At 37.9% G+C, this 16,475-nt stretch overlaps 1 pseudogene; it reads right to left on the reverse strand.

Annotated features, from left to right (window-relative positions):
* LOC109102706 overlaps positions 1-16,475 on the reverse strand; it is a 35,930-nt pseudogene that overhangs the window by 7,853 nt on the left and 11,602 nt on the right.

Here is a 16,475-nt window from a genome sequence, read left to right on the forward strand (position 1 = left end):
ATCAAAAATGAATGCAAGATCACTACACATAAGGCTCAGTGGCCTGGATCTATGTCAGTCAGGAGAATGGTGGGTAAGGAATGTTCTGGTTGTGGAGTACCTGGCTCCTTCACATGTCTCATTGCGTGCCGTCTTCAAAAGGATGTTCACAAGGTAGTCCTACAGACAGAAAGCATGACAAGGACAGTTAATACTAATACATCTGGTAACATATATCAAGGCTAATCAACGGTTCAAGGTTCAGTCTTGTGAGCATGGTTTACATATTTGTATACCACATGTATTAAACAATAGTTAAAAAAAAGTCATTAGAAATGTGTAATAAAACAAGGGATTTGGTTAACTTTTGTAATGGCATACCTTCATGTCCTCTTTGCCAACTACGATATCCTCAGATCCGGGAACAGACTGCAAAGAGGGGATCTGTTGATACAGGTTAGGGAAGCACACCAGCGAACCAAGAACTGTCTGAGCCTCGATCCGTGGAGCCTGACATGAGCATGAGTGGAGAAAACACTACATGAAGCTGTGTGCTTCTGTAAGTAGTGTAGATGCAGATGTATTTTTTTTAGGACTGACAGCAGCGGTACCTCAAAGGAATCAGTGTTGAGGACACGAGCAGCCGCCGTGATGAAGTCTCCCACCAGCATGGTGAAGCCCGGCAGGCCCAGGAAGAAGAAGCGTGGTGAGCACCACCTAATCATCGCGTTCAACACATCCTGAGCACATCAGAACATGAGAGAGGAGGGGGGGAAAATTAATAATGATAATCTGTTGGGCAGTGGTGGATGAAACACACCAATCAAGTACTTGAACAGGTAAGGATAAACTAAAAAAAAAATCATCTTATTTTATTAAACCGTATATATACCATAAACACATTAAACTTCAATATACTATAATATCTTTTTATCTTACTGCAGTTCAAGTGTGCAAACAAGTAAAAAATAACAAAATATACTATAAAATACTTAAAAGAGTGCTGTCAAATTGATTAATCACACCCAAAGTAAAAGTTTGTTTCCATAATATAGTATATATATATATATATATATATATATATATATATATATATATATATATATATATACTGCATTTATATGAATTAAATTAAATTAAAATATTTATCCAAAGCGACTTACAGTGCATTCAGGTTATCAATTTTAACCTATCATGTGTTCCCGGGGAATCGAACCCCCAACCTTGCGCTTGTTAACGCAATGCTCTACCACTTGAGCTACAGGAGTACAATATGACAGCACTAATTTAAGAATAAACAAAAACCAAATGTGTGGTGAGAATTAGTATAAACATAGACTGATAAATCCTATAAAAGTTAAAAGTTAGAAGTCACATGGGGCAACTTGTGTTAACATTTTTTTTTAAACTTATGCAATCATACTCTTTTTTTTAAATCACTTGAATCTGCTACAGCAGCAAAGAAATGTGCATAAATTTGTGCCATTTTAATGTTATTTATTGTTTTTACATACAAATGTGGACATGTCCACTATCAAGCATTTCACGCTATGGGTTTACACAACCAGCGTAGTTCACAAATAACTCAAGTATGTAATATGTATGTGTCATGTAATCATCAATACTAAAATCCAGAATTAATAATTATTTTTCACACCATCAGTCACACGCACACTCAAGCTCAACACAAGTATAAAGTCAGATAGACATGAACAGTTCAGTGCCTTGCTAACGGACTCACTTTAACTGGATAATGAGTTGTTTGGATCAATTCAAAAATGAATCACTTGACTGTGATTCAGTACAGATTCACAAAACGATCACAATTGGAACATTACTATTGCGTTTCTGAGTGGGTGTCAATTTCTTCAAAATAATGAGGAACTAAATTTTTTATGAAATGTAATGCAGTGAAAGGGTGCATTTTTTTTTTTTTTTTAATTACCGCAATAAATTAGATACATTTAAAAAATTTACAGTACTGACAGATTTAAACTCAGGTTAACCGCAAAACAACATTTCGAGGCACAATCTCTAGACTTCATAAGTTATCTGAAGGTGTGAATCATTACATAACTCTGTGTATGCTTTAACCACTTTATAAACCACCAACCATTTCTGCCTCTCTCAGATCAGTTTTTTAAACCACTGTGCCATGAGCACAAACAAACAAATGCATAAACACGGCTGCTCCGTCCTGGCCACATTCATCTTTCTTAATTGAATCCTTTGTAAACGCTGTCAGACGAAGAAAAAACAAAACAAACAAACAAATAAACAATATAGACAATCCTAGCGGCAGAAAAAGTCCTGCTGAGAGGGAGATGTGAAATTGGTGGAAGCGATGCATCTGCAGGGACATTTTACCCTCATTCTGCAATAACTGACCTTTGCAATGCTTAGCAACCAGTAGTAATTAAGCGCCACCAAACTGCTGCGTGATTACCCAAAATGAGCATTTTGGAGGAAGCGGCAATTCTGCAAAGCGGGACTATTATGCAGCGGTAAATACAGCAAGCACAATCTGAATCCACAGCATGTGTGTCTGTGACAGTTAAACACGGCCAAACGGTTTAAATTGTCAGAGCAGTGCAAGGACATTTATATGTACAGACACATGGGTGAATGTGCCACGATTGGTCCTTTCCATCTGAAGACTCCAGATGTACTGCAGCTCTTAGACAAATACCTCCATTTTTGACCTCTACGTGACTCCAAACGATGGAGGTAAAAATCAATGTGATGATGGCCAGTGTGTATTCACTAAATCCAGCCAGCAGTACAACTACTGTTAGCAGTGCTCTTATTTGTTGACTTTTCTGTTCCTATATCAGTGCACAAAGAAAGGTTTAATCATTATCTACAGAAGGGGTCGGCAACCTACGGCACACGTACCAACAGTGGAACGCAGAGGGATAATCACTGGCACGCGAGCAATAGGGAAAACTGCATACTGACCAACCCTCTACACTGCGAGTAAATCACTCGCATATGTGACCAAATCTTCATTCTGGCGACTAAATGATGTCTAATATTAGCCAATGGCTAATAAATTCTCAGATTTTTACCCGCCAGTGTGTTAGCTGAAGGCTAAGTATAAGTTTAGCACACATTTATATAGAGAGAGAGAGAGAGAGAGAGAGAGAGAGAGAGAGAGAGAGAGAGAGGGTGAATTGACGCGCTACATTTAAACAATATTTTTGTTTTATTTTCCTGTCAAAATAACAGCGTTCCTTTGGACGTCTTCAGCTCTTAAGAACAGCCGGGTTTTCCAGTAGTGGGTGGAGTTAATGCGCAAATGGCAATCTCATTGGCTGGCGCTCACCTATTATCGTCCCTGTTTTGATTTCAGCAAATCAGTTCGACATACGCACAAAACCTGATTAATATTCATGTATCCAGCAGCTCATTAATCCTTAGTAATCCTTAGTGTGTTTTATAGTTCTTATTTTGAGAATTCGTATCATTACTATCTTCTCAGTATTTTTACTAGTTTTTTTCCCAATGTTTTTTTTTATAATTTTTTTTTTTTTTACAGAAACACTGAATGACAAAAAAAAGCACCACCACAAGTCCAGTTAAAATGTTCAGTTAAAATGACTAATATGCATTCAAACATGGTTATCAAGTTTACTTCTAATTATTAAAGTTCTATTATTAAAAAATACTTTATTATTATAAAGCTTGACTGACTGATGTAAATTAATAGTGTACTTTCAGATATTTAAAAAACTGCACCATTTTACAAATATTATATATATATATATATATATATATATATATATATATATATATCAGTCTGGCGAGTAAACTAAAATATTTACTAGCCAATGGCGATTCAATTGCCAGGGTGTCCGTAGAGGGTTGATACTGACGTACATTTTGAGGTATTAACTTCTCATAATCACACAGCCAGTTAGGAGCTAAAATACTATAAAAGTGTGAGAATTAACTCACGCTGGTCTATGGATGCGCACGAACGCTGCACATACTAGGCGCTTCAGATCAAAGCCTCAGCGGTCTAACAGCACTCGTTAACGTCAAAATGACTGAGATGGCCAATCATATCAAAGTAGGCGGGGTTTACTGTTCACAGAAGCAGAACGCAAAGTGTCAGTTTAACATTAAAGAGAGCGAGGTAACATAAAGCTGCAAGAGAGAGAGAGATGTGTAAATTGTCTGCGTCTGTCTCTCTCTACAAACAATGGAGCTGAGTTTAGTTACTTGAAGAAACAGCGATTTTGCCCTCCTTGTTGCTGAGAAATATAATTTAGCGATTCAGTATCAATTAATAAAATTTGCGTGGCAGCGCTGACAAGTTTATGAGCTTCTGAATGTTACTTTTTGCACAGTGCGATCTCAGATCTCTGTGTGCGAGTGGTGTGTGTGTGTGTGTGTGTGTGTATGTAACGGTGATTAAACTGTTTTAATGCATTGGCCTTGTCACACACACACACACGGCACACTGTGTATCTGTTATTGTGTATCAGTATTTTTTTTTAAAGTTTAAATAATTTATTAAAAAATCTTCAGAAACTATTTGCATGAAATGGGGTGGGGGTGTGTGTGTGTGTGGGGGGGGGGTGTTGTGGTTGTGGTTTTTCAGTGGTTAACCAGAAAAATTTAAAATGGCACATCATGCCGAAAAGGTTGCCGACCCCTGATCTACATCTTCAGTTTGATCAGGGTACCTGCACACATACATAGCATAGCACAATTTCTTTTAAACAATAAAACGTATTATACATCAATAAATATTGATGTATCAATCACTCAAAGGGATATTTTGTGCTGGTAATTCTGTTTGTGAACCAGCAACATTCTACGGATACAAAATCACCATAAAATTAACACTGCTTATTTATTTATTTATATTTTATGATGCAGTGTTAATTACATGCACATCATTATTATTTGACAGTAAATATGTGCCCATTAATCTTCAGTCAAATACATTAATGTCCCATTTTCCTCACAACAGCATCTCTTCTCTGATGAAGGCAGAGCAATAACTTTAGTTCTTTCTTTCCAATATTCTGCCAGTTACCCATTTAATTTGCACTTTCTACAGTCCGAAGGTCAAAGTCAAGACCCATCCTTAGGGAGGTCACAATGTGAATTTTTAACTGTATGATTATTGTCTGATTAAAAAAACAAAAAAAAACAATGATTTGTATGATTATCTGCAAATTTACCTAACAATAAACCCGCCATACACATATCACAACTTAAGTTTTAACTGCAGTATTTGTTACGACATACTTTTAACTGAAAACCACCTTTAAAACCTTAAAAAAAACACACTGTATGTAATTTTATTAATTATTCATAAAATAAAATGTAAATTAAAATACAGATAAACAAAATGGAAAACAACTTAACATATTTACTGCGTGTTTTAAACTCGCACTGCATGTTTTTAAGCTTGACAGTGCAGAAATTAACTTTACTAGATGTAGATTCAAGTGTTATTCAAAAGTGCTTTTATCCGTGCTCACAATCTATTGCAGTGTTTGAGCATTTATAGGATATTCAATAAACTCTCCTTGTGAGCTTACAATTTGCCAGCAGTTGCAGAGAACTGTGTATTGTATTTGCACTACTCTGAGGTAAAGCATATAGTTGCACATATGATTCTAAATTATTAAATGTTCAGTGCACCAGAAACGAATGAAACATCACTGAACTGTGTTTGAACTGCAGCCCATATCCAACCCAACTCACATTGTTTTTGCAGTTGGCTGACTGTTAAACTGTACTGTCGTGAACACAAACAGTTCTTTCAGAAGTGTATAAGATGTGAACTCTAAACTTTGTGGTGTTTTTGTCAGGAAGAACACAAGTGCAAATATAATTTTATAAAACATTTCAGTAAATAAGAGTGATGTTTTTTATTATATACAACAAGTGGAAAATGTCTTTTTTTGGGGCGTGTCTAAAAAAAGAGCTGTTTTGGTGTGTATCACTTTAAATGCAAATGAGCTGCATATTCCAGCCAGTCTTCAGAAGAGGGCGTGGCATATACATTTCTGCTTTGCATACCTACAGCAACAAACAGCCGGTAGCAACATGACTGAGAGCGAGAGAAACCGTACATGTATGAAGTCAAACACCGATGAAGGAGAGACTCCAGCAGAATAGACACTTATGAGAATAACCCAGGTCGTCTCTGAATGCTTATTTGATACATTTATGTACTTGTAGAGTTTCACAGCTCATTTGCAACAACGGATGAGCAACACACATTCACACAAACACTACGATAACATTCACTATGCGCTTTACCAAAATGACACACACACAAATACGGTTAAAACATTAGCTAAGCACTATAACAACAAAGAGAAAATCAAGACTCTTAGGTTCAGTCTTACGTCCAAACACCGAGCACCACGATTGTTTTGAACTCCCTGAGGGCGGATACTACGGTAATGCAGGACTGTAAGTCAGCGGTCGTGGGCGGGGCCTAAACAATGTGATGTCACACTGCTCAGAGAATCAAAACTGCAGGTCTAATGAGACTGATTTGGTTTAATGGGGACTAAAAAATAAGTGGGTAGATTTTTATCATTGTAGGGTGTTTGCGTTCACAAACCGCCAACACATATTTATGTCCAAAAGTGGATTTTGCATAATAGGTGCCCTTTAACTTTAACAGCTCCATCAAGCGAGTGGTAAAACAACAGCAGAAGTGATGCACTTCTACACTCCCGCTCATGTTGTCTCTGAGCTCTATCTGGCCTTTAGATCTGTTCCTATGTGGATTTGAGTGAGACTTCAAGCCAACAGTGACACAAATCGAATCTGTTATCGACACACAACAGTTCGTAGATCCACAAAAGTGTTAAAAATCACTTTCACTGCCTTTTTTTCTGTCCAATCTCCATTGCAGCTCAACATCCAGGGAGCTCTTATTTTTTGACCAAATAAAAAGAAACAGAAATGAAGAGAGAGGACGCAGCGCAGTGCCAGCACACACACACGACTGGTGATCTGAACATCATCTAAACCAAAAAAAAAACCTGTTTAGGGATAAAACCTAAAGAAAAAAAAAAGGTTAATGTATATCAGTCAAAATCAGATCAGTCTAATACTCTTTTGATTATTCAATAATGATTCTTTGTGAATGTTTAGGAGAGAAGCATACAGGTCCTTCTCAAAAAATTAGCATATTGTGAAAAAGTTCATTATTTTCCATAATGTAATGATAAAAATTTAACTTTCATATACTTTAGATTCATTGCACACCAACTGAAATATTTCAGGTCTTTTATTGTTTTAATACTGATGATTTTGGCATACAGCTCATGAAAACCCAAAATTCCTATCTCAAAAAATTTGCATATCATGAAAAGGTTCTCTAAACGAGCTATTAACCTAATCATCTGAATCAACTAATTAACTCTAAACACCTGCAAAAGATTCCTGAGGCTTTAAAAAACTCCCAGCCTGGTTCATTACTCAAAACCGCAATCATGGGTAAGACTGCCGACCTGACTGCTGTCCAGAAGGCCATCATTGACACCCTCAACCGAGAGGGTAAGACACAGAAAGAAATTTCTGAACGAATAGGCTGTTCCCAGAGTGCTGTATCAACGCACCTCAGTGGGAAGTCTGTGGGAAGGAAAAAGTGTGGCAAAAAACGCTGCACAACGAGAAGAGGTGACCGGACCCTGAGGAAGATTGTGGAAAAGGACCAATTCCAGACCTTGGGGGACCTGCGGAAGCAGTGGACTGAGTCTGGAGTAGAAACATCCAGAGCCACCGTGCACAGGCGTGTGCTTTTGAACCAGAAACAGCGGCAGAAGCGCCTGACCTGGGCTACAGAGAAGCAGCACTGGACTGTTGCTCAGTGGTCCAAAGTACTTTTTTCGGATGAAAGCAAATTTTGCATGTCATTCGGAAATCAAGGTGCCAGAGTCTGGAGGAAGACTGGGGAGAAGGAAATGCCAAAATGCCTGAAGTCCAGTGTCAAGTACCCACAGCCAGTGATGGTCTGGGGTGCCATGTCAGCTGCTGGTGTTGGTCCACTGTGTTTTATCAAGGGCAGGGTCAATGCAGCTAGCTATCAGGAGATTTTGGAGCACTTCATGCTTCCATCTGCTGAAAAGCTTTATGGAGATGAAGATTTCGTTTTTCAGCACGACCTGGCACCTGCTCACAGTGCCAAAACCACTGGTAAATGGTTTACTGACCATGGTATTACTGTGCTCAATTGGCCTGCCAACTCTCCTGACCTGAACCCCATAGAGAATCTGTGGGATATTGTGAAGAGAAAGTTGAGAGACGCAAGACCCAACACTCTGGATGAGCTTAAGGCCGCTATCGAAGCATCCTGGGCCTCCATAACACCTCAGCAGTGCCACAGGCTGATTGCCTCCATGCCACGCCGCATTGAAGCAGTCATTTCTGCAAAAGGATTCCCGACCAAGTATTGAGTGCATAACTGAACATAATTATTTGAAGGTTGACTTTTTTTGTATTAAAAACACTTTTCTTTTAATGGTCGGATGAAATATGCTAATTTTTTGAGATAGGAATTTTGGGTTTTCATGAGCTGTATGCCAAAATCATCAGTATTAAAACAATAAAAGACCTGAAATATTTCAGTTGGTGTGCAATGAATCTAAAATATATGAAAGTTTAATTTTTATCATTACATTATGGAAAATAATGAACTTTTTCACAATATGCTAATTTTTTGAGAAGGACCTGTACTATCACATACAGAATCAGGCCGCTTTAGTGAGCCTTTACTGAATTCACAGGAATGAAAGACTGTTGCACCATCTAGTGGTCAACTGCATGATTTTTATTTATATATAAATTCTTTTTAAAGGGATATTTCGGGTTAAATACTTAGGCCTAAGTTCTACAGACATAATTTGTCGCACACTGTCAAATTAATATCTTAAAATAAAAGAGAAGAGAATGAAAACCAATACAGCAATGCATTTTCAGTTAGATGTACAGTTGTCTAAAACCCCTCTTCATTGGTGGATGTACTTTTTCTTGATGAGTATGATTTATAATTTCCTCGGAAGCTTCATCAACTCCTATGCCAAGTCCCGTCCTGGTGTCTATTTATATCTATCCATATATTTGTTTATAATCGATAATGTGCCAAACAGAAGTGTAAAACCAAGAACATGCATGCAGAATCAGCTGTACCTGATCGTCGCTGGTGAAGCCTTTGTGCATGACGTGGTAGAGGTGCACCAGGAAGTCACTGTTGGGCAGCACATCCTGATGTTTGGTCATCATCTCACAGATCAGCTTATACGCCTGGAGCTTCCCAGCCTTGAACTCTGACGGCAGCATGGTAGCCTGAACACACACATCACAAGTCATTCAGTATTCAATCTGCCTATTCCGATTCAACACAACAGCTCCAGAGGAAATACAGTAAAGCATGCCCAAATAAGCATATTCATGACATCACTGGGCTGTATTTGCATTCCACCTAGTTCTTATCATCTGTTTGCTTCTCTCCTACACACTGTGCTTATTTCATACAGATTAATTCCCAATAAAGGCCTGTTCACACCAAGAATGATAACCTTAAAGATAACTATAATAATAATAACTATATTAGCAACCTCACCAGTGCATGGTAACGTTCTACTGCAGTTCTGTCATCAGCCACTTTAAATACTTTAAAGTCAGGTGGATTCTGATTGGTTGCCAATTGTTTTTATCAATCATCGCCTGGAAATTCCGAAAGTGATTCCAAATATAAAGTTCCTCTATTCCATTATCGTTATAGTTGTGGTGTGGACTCAACTCAGTGATTATTAAAGCTATATCTGTATTGTTATCATTACAGTTATATCATTCTGTTCTCATTTATATCTTGTTACCTTGAAGAGCCAGGAGGCCAGCATGCGCAGTGGAGGGATGAACAAGGGTCTGGCCACGGCTGTGTCTGTATCCACTCTGATCCCAAGATTATCTCTGATCTGAAACAGGAGTTCAGGGACGAGTTCATCATCATTTAGTTTCTAAAGTAACTGTGAACCAGGTTTTGCAGGGAATGGAGGGAACCTACCTTGGCCAGCTTGTGCCAGAGCTCATAGAGGTAACTGAAGACCTTGGCGTGGATGCGGGCACAGCGGATGCTGTTCACATCACCGAGAATCCCCAAGATCCTCCTCCAGAGGACGAAGGCCGAGTCGGCGTGCCAACCGGTTAAACTGCCGCCGGCGATGATGCTGATGTCATCAGCCAGAAACTCACTGCTGTCTGGAAGGAAGAGCAGACACACAGAGTGAGTACATCACAGGAACTTTTAAGAGGCCTTGAAAGAACGTTGATTTTGGCATAACCGATGCTTTATTTATTTATTTATTTATTATTATTTTTTTTAGAATAAAATCATGTTCAAATGAGAGTCTCAAATCTGATCCTCAGGCTTTTGATGAAAGTAAATTAGTTCACCTCTCAATCATCATTTTATTGCACGACATTATATGTTTTGATATAAAACTAAGCATTTAAATACCCAGTTACTAAGACATATTATTAGAGATATATAGTGATGACTGATATTTATATTGTTTTATGCAAGTATCTGCCATAAAGATCTCATCGATTTACATTACAAGCAGAATTTCATCTTATTTTTTGGTCATATAAATATCAGCATCTGCACCAAACTGCATAATTTTGCTCAGTTTGTGTCTGAAGTGCTTGCCTGCTGAAGTATGAGCTCCACAATCTCACTCTATCATACTATATGAGCCATAAAATCTCATAAAACACTAGAATATGGAAATAACTTTTATTGTACCTTCTGAACACATTGCAAAAAGCTCTTCTTCTAGGTTTTTATGTCTTGCTTTTTAGTTCAAATGTCTAAAGATTCTTAAATCAAGATACATTTACTTGAGCAAGTTTTGTTTCATGATTAGAGCATTGCGTTAGCAGCGCAAAAGGCTGTGGGTTCGATTCCCAGGGAACACGTTAGATAAAAACTGTTAGCCTGAATGCACTGTAAGTCGCTTTGGATAAAAGCGTCTGATAAATGCATAAATGTAAATATTTGCCAATGGGCTGAAAAAAAAAACATTCAAAGGAAAGTTTGAGGATGTTTTATACTCCATTGACAGATATTTGTTCTTGTTTTAAGCATTAAAAATGAAATAACAGAGAAATGTTACACAGAGACAGCAGGCTAATGAAGATAGGAATGGGAGCTCCAACATTTAGGCAAGTCAAAATAAAAGTCCCACTTCTGACACATGGGACAAACAGAAATCAGACAATGCAAATAATAATAAAAAAAATAATAATAAACCTAAATACTTCTAAAACTAGTGTTAACACCATGCTCCTGTCCATGAAGAGCATTTCAAATAAGATGTTCATGAGGTTTCATTTTGGTTAAGATGTTGTCTTAGAAGAAAGCTGCTTATATGAAGGTTTGGAAATATGTTTCCTTCGATGGATGGAGGCAGAGTGAAGTACACAAGATGAGTTTGGTCTGAGGGAGGTTGAGAGGATGAGTGCAGTACCCAGATGGTGAGGCACATTCATGGCATCCTCCAGGAGCTGAGGGCCCTCACAGCAGCCATGAGGCAAGAGGAGAGCCGGAGACACTGGGGGACAATCTGACCCTACACAACAACACAGTGATGGATGGAAGGGTGGTGGAATCACATTTCACACAAACAGGGAAATCAAACACACTTAACGACACATGAGACACAACAGCTGATCCTGATGTAATCATCGAATAATCAGTAGCAGACGCTAGGATGATTTAAAGCCTGACACTTCTCTGAAAATAAACTTCAGGATTACAGGCTTTTTGAATGCACTTCAAGGCTTCGCCTCTTTTTAACCACTGAATTTACATGCCTTTTACAGTCGTTTGTGATTTACTAAATAAAGGGGCGGTCACACTAAACTTCAATCATGCAATATTTCTTTGGACACTGCAGCAGTCATGATATAACGTCACACTCTGCGGTGTATTTTTTTAATCATTAAATCAACACAAAAAATAATAAAATTTAAAAATGCATAACAAAAATGATTATTACAGAATTTTCATTTGTTTGGGGTTTGGCTTTATATGAACTTGTTTTTACTGTCTCCCACAGTCTTATAAATGTCAGATTTTTTTTTTTCAAAATCTTTCTACACATAATTTTAATCCAATGAAAATATAGTTATCATAAAAAATGTCAATTAACTATTTTTTAATAAATTACTTTATTAGGTGCCCTCAAATATGCAGGTTTTCCAAGGCAATGGAAATCAAAAGTTGCTGACAGGATGAATTAAAAAAAGAACTATCTTAATTTTTTGTTGTTGTTTTAGCCTTTTATCATGATACACTTTCCCTTTTTTTTTTTTTTTTTTTTTTTTATCACCCTGACTCCCCTTGGACGTTAGTGGGCCTCGGGCTCCTGGAGCACCACCGATTAAAGGTATGCTCTGGGTTAAATTCCTCTCTCTACAGCACCGGTGCTAACCAAGTCTATGGATAATAATCTGGTAACAAATATTGTGTACAATTATTATTATTTTTTTTTTATGTGCCTATATGACATGTATATAAGGTGTTTTATCTGCCATCAGCCACCCCACTCTCTAATCATCATAGTTAACCATAGAATGTAAATTTATAAACCATTCACATTAATCTCATGCGTGTGATGAATTATCTATTTGTAACGTTTATTCTGCTGCTGTACAATCACCTTACAGACTTCCAGTGTAAGTGTGTTACATTTTTCCAAACTGGAAATCAATGATAAAATCCCACAGATGCTGCTGTATTTAGCCCGGACTATTCCATACATCATATGGCGTTCTGCTTTCATCTTCATTCCAAATACTGAGACCAAAGTAATGGGCAACAATAAGAAGAACATCAAGAACACCACAACTTTCAAACACAGAGTCATGTGACAGCACTTGCTGCTTTGGGTTTACACAGATGGGACACATGAGTGTTGGGTTGGATCAGAGAAGAGCTGGGTTGAGTTCTGGTACCTGCCAGTGCTTCAGTGTGGCTGAGCAGGAGGCTCCTCTGGCTCACTGTATCCACGGTGGCACTCATGCTCATGTCATGAGTAGAGGGAGAGTCCGGCTCCTCCTCGACCGCATGCCACGCCTCAGCATCGTTCAGATAACCATTAGACGTCTCACTGCTCACACTCTCACCTGACAGAAGAGAGGTTATACTGACATAAATTGATTCTTAACGGTCAGTCACAACATTTCGGGGTCTCTTATTCCCAATAATGCCCATCAATAGCAACGCTGCATAACACACCGTTGTTGGCGCTTCTTTCATGTCTCTCATATCACACCACGGATTCACTCTCTTTTGTTTCATACAAATGCAGCTGGTGACATCTTGATCTTTGGAAGCTTTGTTTTTAGTCAGCTAATAATTTCTTATTTATTTTTTTCATTTAAAGCAGCCATGTAATAAGCAGCATAATGTACATCCAGCTAGTTGTTCTCTTAAAAAATTATAATAAAATAAATAAATCACAATCAGCTAGATATACATTATCCTTACTTTAGAATTATCAGTTATATTTATAACTGCATTAATGTTGATAATCATTCATGAAAACACGATTCCTATTGATAGTTTCTTCATACTGTATACTAATACACTAATATTATTCAATAGTATTATTTTCTGTTTTAGCCTGTATATCAGTCATCCTTACCATTCTATCTCTTATCATTTCATTCTAGTCCTTTTGCTTTTTTTTAATAAATTAAAATCAAACAGAACTTGGGGATAGATAGATAGATAGGGCTGAAAATTATTATTATGGTCAACAACAAAGCAAAAAAGAATACAAGAAAGCAAGAAAGAAAGATAAACAATATTTCTGTAAAAAGGAGGGATCATTGGACAGAGCTCACTTTTCTCCCGCTGTTTAATTTTCAGGAATGTTGGAGCTCCGTCTGCTGGATAATCCAGATCTGCTGGACTGCTGCTCCGCCGGATCAGAATCTGAGAATATCCACAAAACTTCAATGAAATTAGCATGTGAAGAATCATTTACTGAATCAAAGGCAATGCAATGTTACTGACCGTGGGAGCGTCGCTCTCTCTTTTCCCTGTAGAGCTGCTCTCTGACACAGACTCATCTCTCTTCTGACCTGTATTTCACACCAGCAGCCCACATATCAGAAATCATGCTGCCTGTGATTTTCAAGCAAATTCCTTCAAGCAGTCTACAGCAGACTAATTCTTAGTTTATGTTGCATTGGCTAATCTGACAACTGTGCAAACAATCCACTGCGTATATTTTCAAGTTATTTGTTTATTGGCATCTTTTTGCTAAGTACTATGAATAAACATCAGTATCACTAATAACAATATAGATGTGGCCCTCCATAGTCGTATCTGCCCCTCCCTTCTCAATACAAAAGTTCTCTAACATTGTGCTTTGCGCCACTGCTTTGGCAAAGCATTGCAATATGGCTCAGTGTCATTTGCAGAAGGCTGAGATTTATTTAAGCAAGCATACAGTCCATCTGCATTTCAAAGCCATTTGTAAACCTGCTTTCATAGACACTGCAGCTGTCCACAAAAATAAAAGCTCTCGAAACTGACTTTATAGACTTGTTACAAAATAATAATTTTTAAATTTACATTTGTTTTATAGTGCTGTTGAATTACAATTGTTATATGTTACAGTCTAAGGGATAACAATATAAAAAAGGTTTTAGGTCCGGGTTTTAAGCCAATGCTAAAAATACTTTTCAAAAGTACTGTACTATTCAATAAATAAGTTAATTTCTAAACCCCTACAGTCATGCGTCTATTAGTGTGTGTAATGTGTGTGATTGTGTGGTTACCTGGAAAGGTGTCGGTGATCTGCTGTGTGATGTCAGAGGTGCTACTGCTGCGGGGCAGAGGACTGTCTCCATCCCCCATCTCACATTCAGACAGCTGACACTCCTCCACATCTAGTGGACAAACACACATACTGTCACCAAAGCTGCACCTGACACCATCACCATGCTTACCAGAACTCACAAGAAAAAAAATCTATTTATGGGCCCTCGACTTCTAACAGGGCAAACATGCATGCTGAAAATCTGATCATAAACTGTGGTTCAATAATTAAGTGGAGGGCACTAATGGAAATCACCTTTTGCATTTGCATGATGATAGAGAATCGAATAAAAGAGGTTATATAGTGTGCTTATACAGCTGCATTTTATTAATTGGGGCTTTCCATTTAGTCTGTGAGGGTTTCAATCTCACTGGTTGTCTACGAGGCTTGCATACTCCTGCAAACACACTAAAGTTAAAACTTGATGCTCCACATGCTTATAGAGACACTCTTTAATTCAGTTCTTGGAACGAAAATGAAGTGAGTGAGTGTTTCCATTAGTGCTCTCTGCACTTCCTCTGCAAGTCTGGAATGAAAGCAAAATCGAAGTATCCTTTAAAAACAAAACTATTTATACAATGCATCATCTGCCTTTTTCCTGGCTATGCTAAATCTTAAATGAAAGCAGATGACGGCAAGATAGAAAACAGGAAAAGAAAGTTCTGTGACGGAGACAGGAAACAGGAAGTTACCTGAGAGTCTGTGAGAGCAGTTATGTTTGTGAGAGATGAAAGGTGAGGTTGAGCTGACAGTGTGGAGCAGCATGGGCACACTCTTAGTGGCCGGCAAAGCCTCACAAAGATGCACACAGTTGCTGATAGACTGACTTCGCTTAGCTGCCCACAGAAGCAGAGGAGAGAGAGAAAGAGATAGTGAGAGAGAGAGAGAGAGAGAGAGAGAGAGAGAGAGAGAGAGAGAGAGAGAGAGAGATGGGGGAAAGGATCAGTTGCATTCTACAGCTGTGGAAATAGCAAGACAATTTATTAAAGGTGAAGCGTGTCATTTCTGTGCAACCAAACTCACGCCTCTGACTGAGCCTCAGGCTTCAGAATTCATAAAAGTTGTGTGCAGATTATTCTGATGAACAAAACCTTTAAGAATCATAAACTTTTGTTGGTCACAGAGCTTTTTTTCTGCAAAAATCCAGAAGCCAATGGAAAATCCTATTTTTTTTTGTTGTTGAAGGGAATCAGGGTGATGCTGGCTTATCTGGCCTACAAAAATACGTCAACACTGCAGCTCTTTAAGTTACTGTGTGGGGCTGCTCAGACTGATGGCTTGAAAACACCTTACTTAGAAATGTCTCTGCATTTTAAACTGGAAGAGGAGACAGTATTTTAAAATCCTCAAAAATGACACACTTCAGCTTTAAATGAAAAGCATGTTGTTCCCAACCCTGCAGTAACAAACAAAAAACATTGTTTTGTTTTCTCGGAAATACTGATAATGTACTTTGAAACTGAAATCAAATGGGATTTAAGCAAAACAATGATGGAAAATACAATTATGCCTAGAGTCATATTTCTCAGATTCATGAACATAAAAAACGGTCCAAAAACAAACACACAAAAGAACCAATGAGAGTAAAAAAAAAATGGCTAGTTGTCCGACAAGCAA

Source organism: Cyprinus carpio, chromosome A17 (assembly GCF_018340385.1).
Source record: "Cyprinus carpio isolate SPL01 chromosome A17, ASM1834038v1, whole genome shotgun sequence".
NCBI lineage: Eukaryota > Metazoa > Chordata > Actinopteri > Cypriniformes > Cyprinidae > Cyprinus > Cyprinus carpio.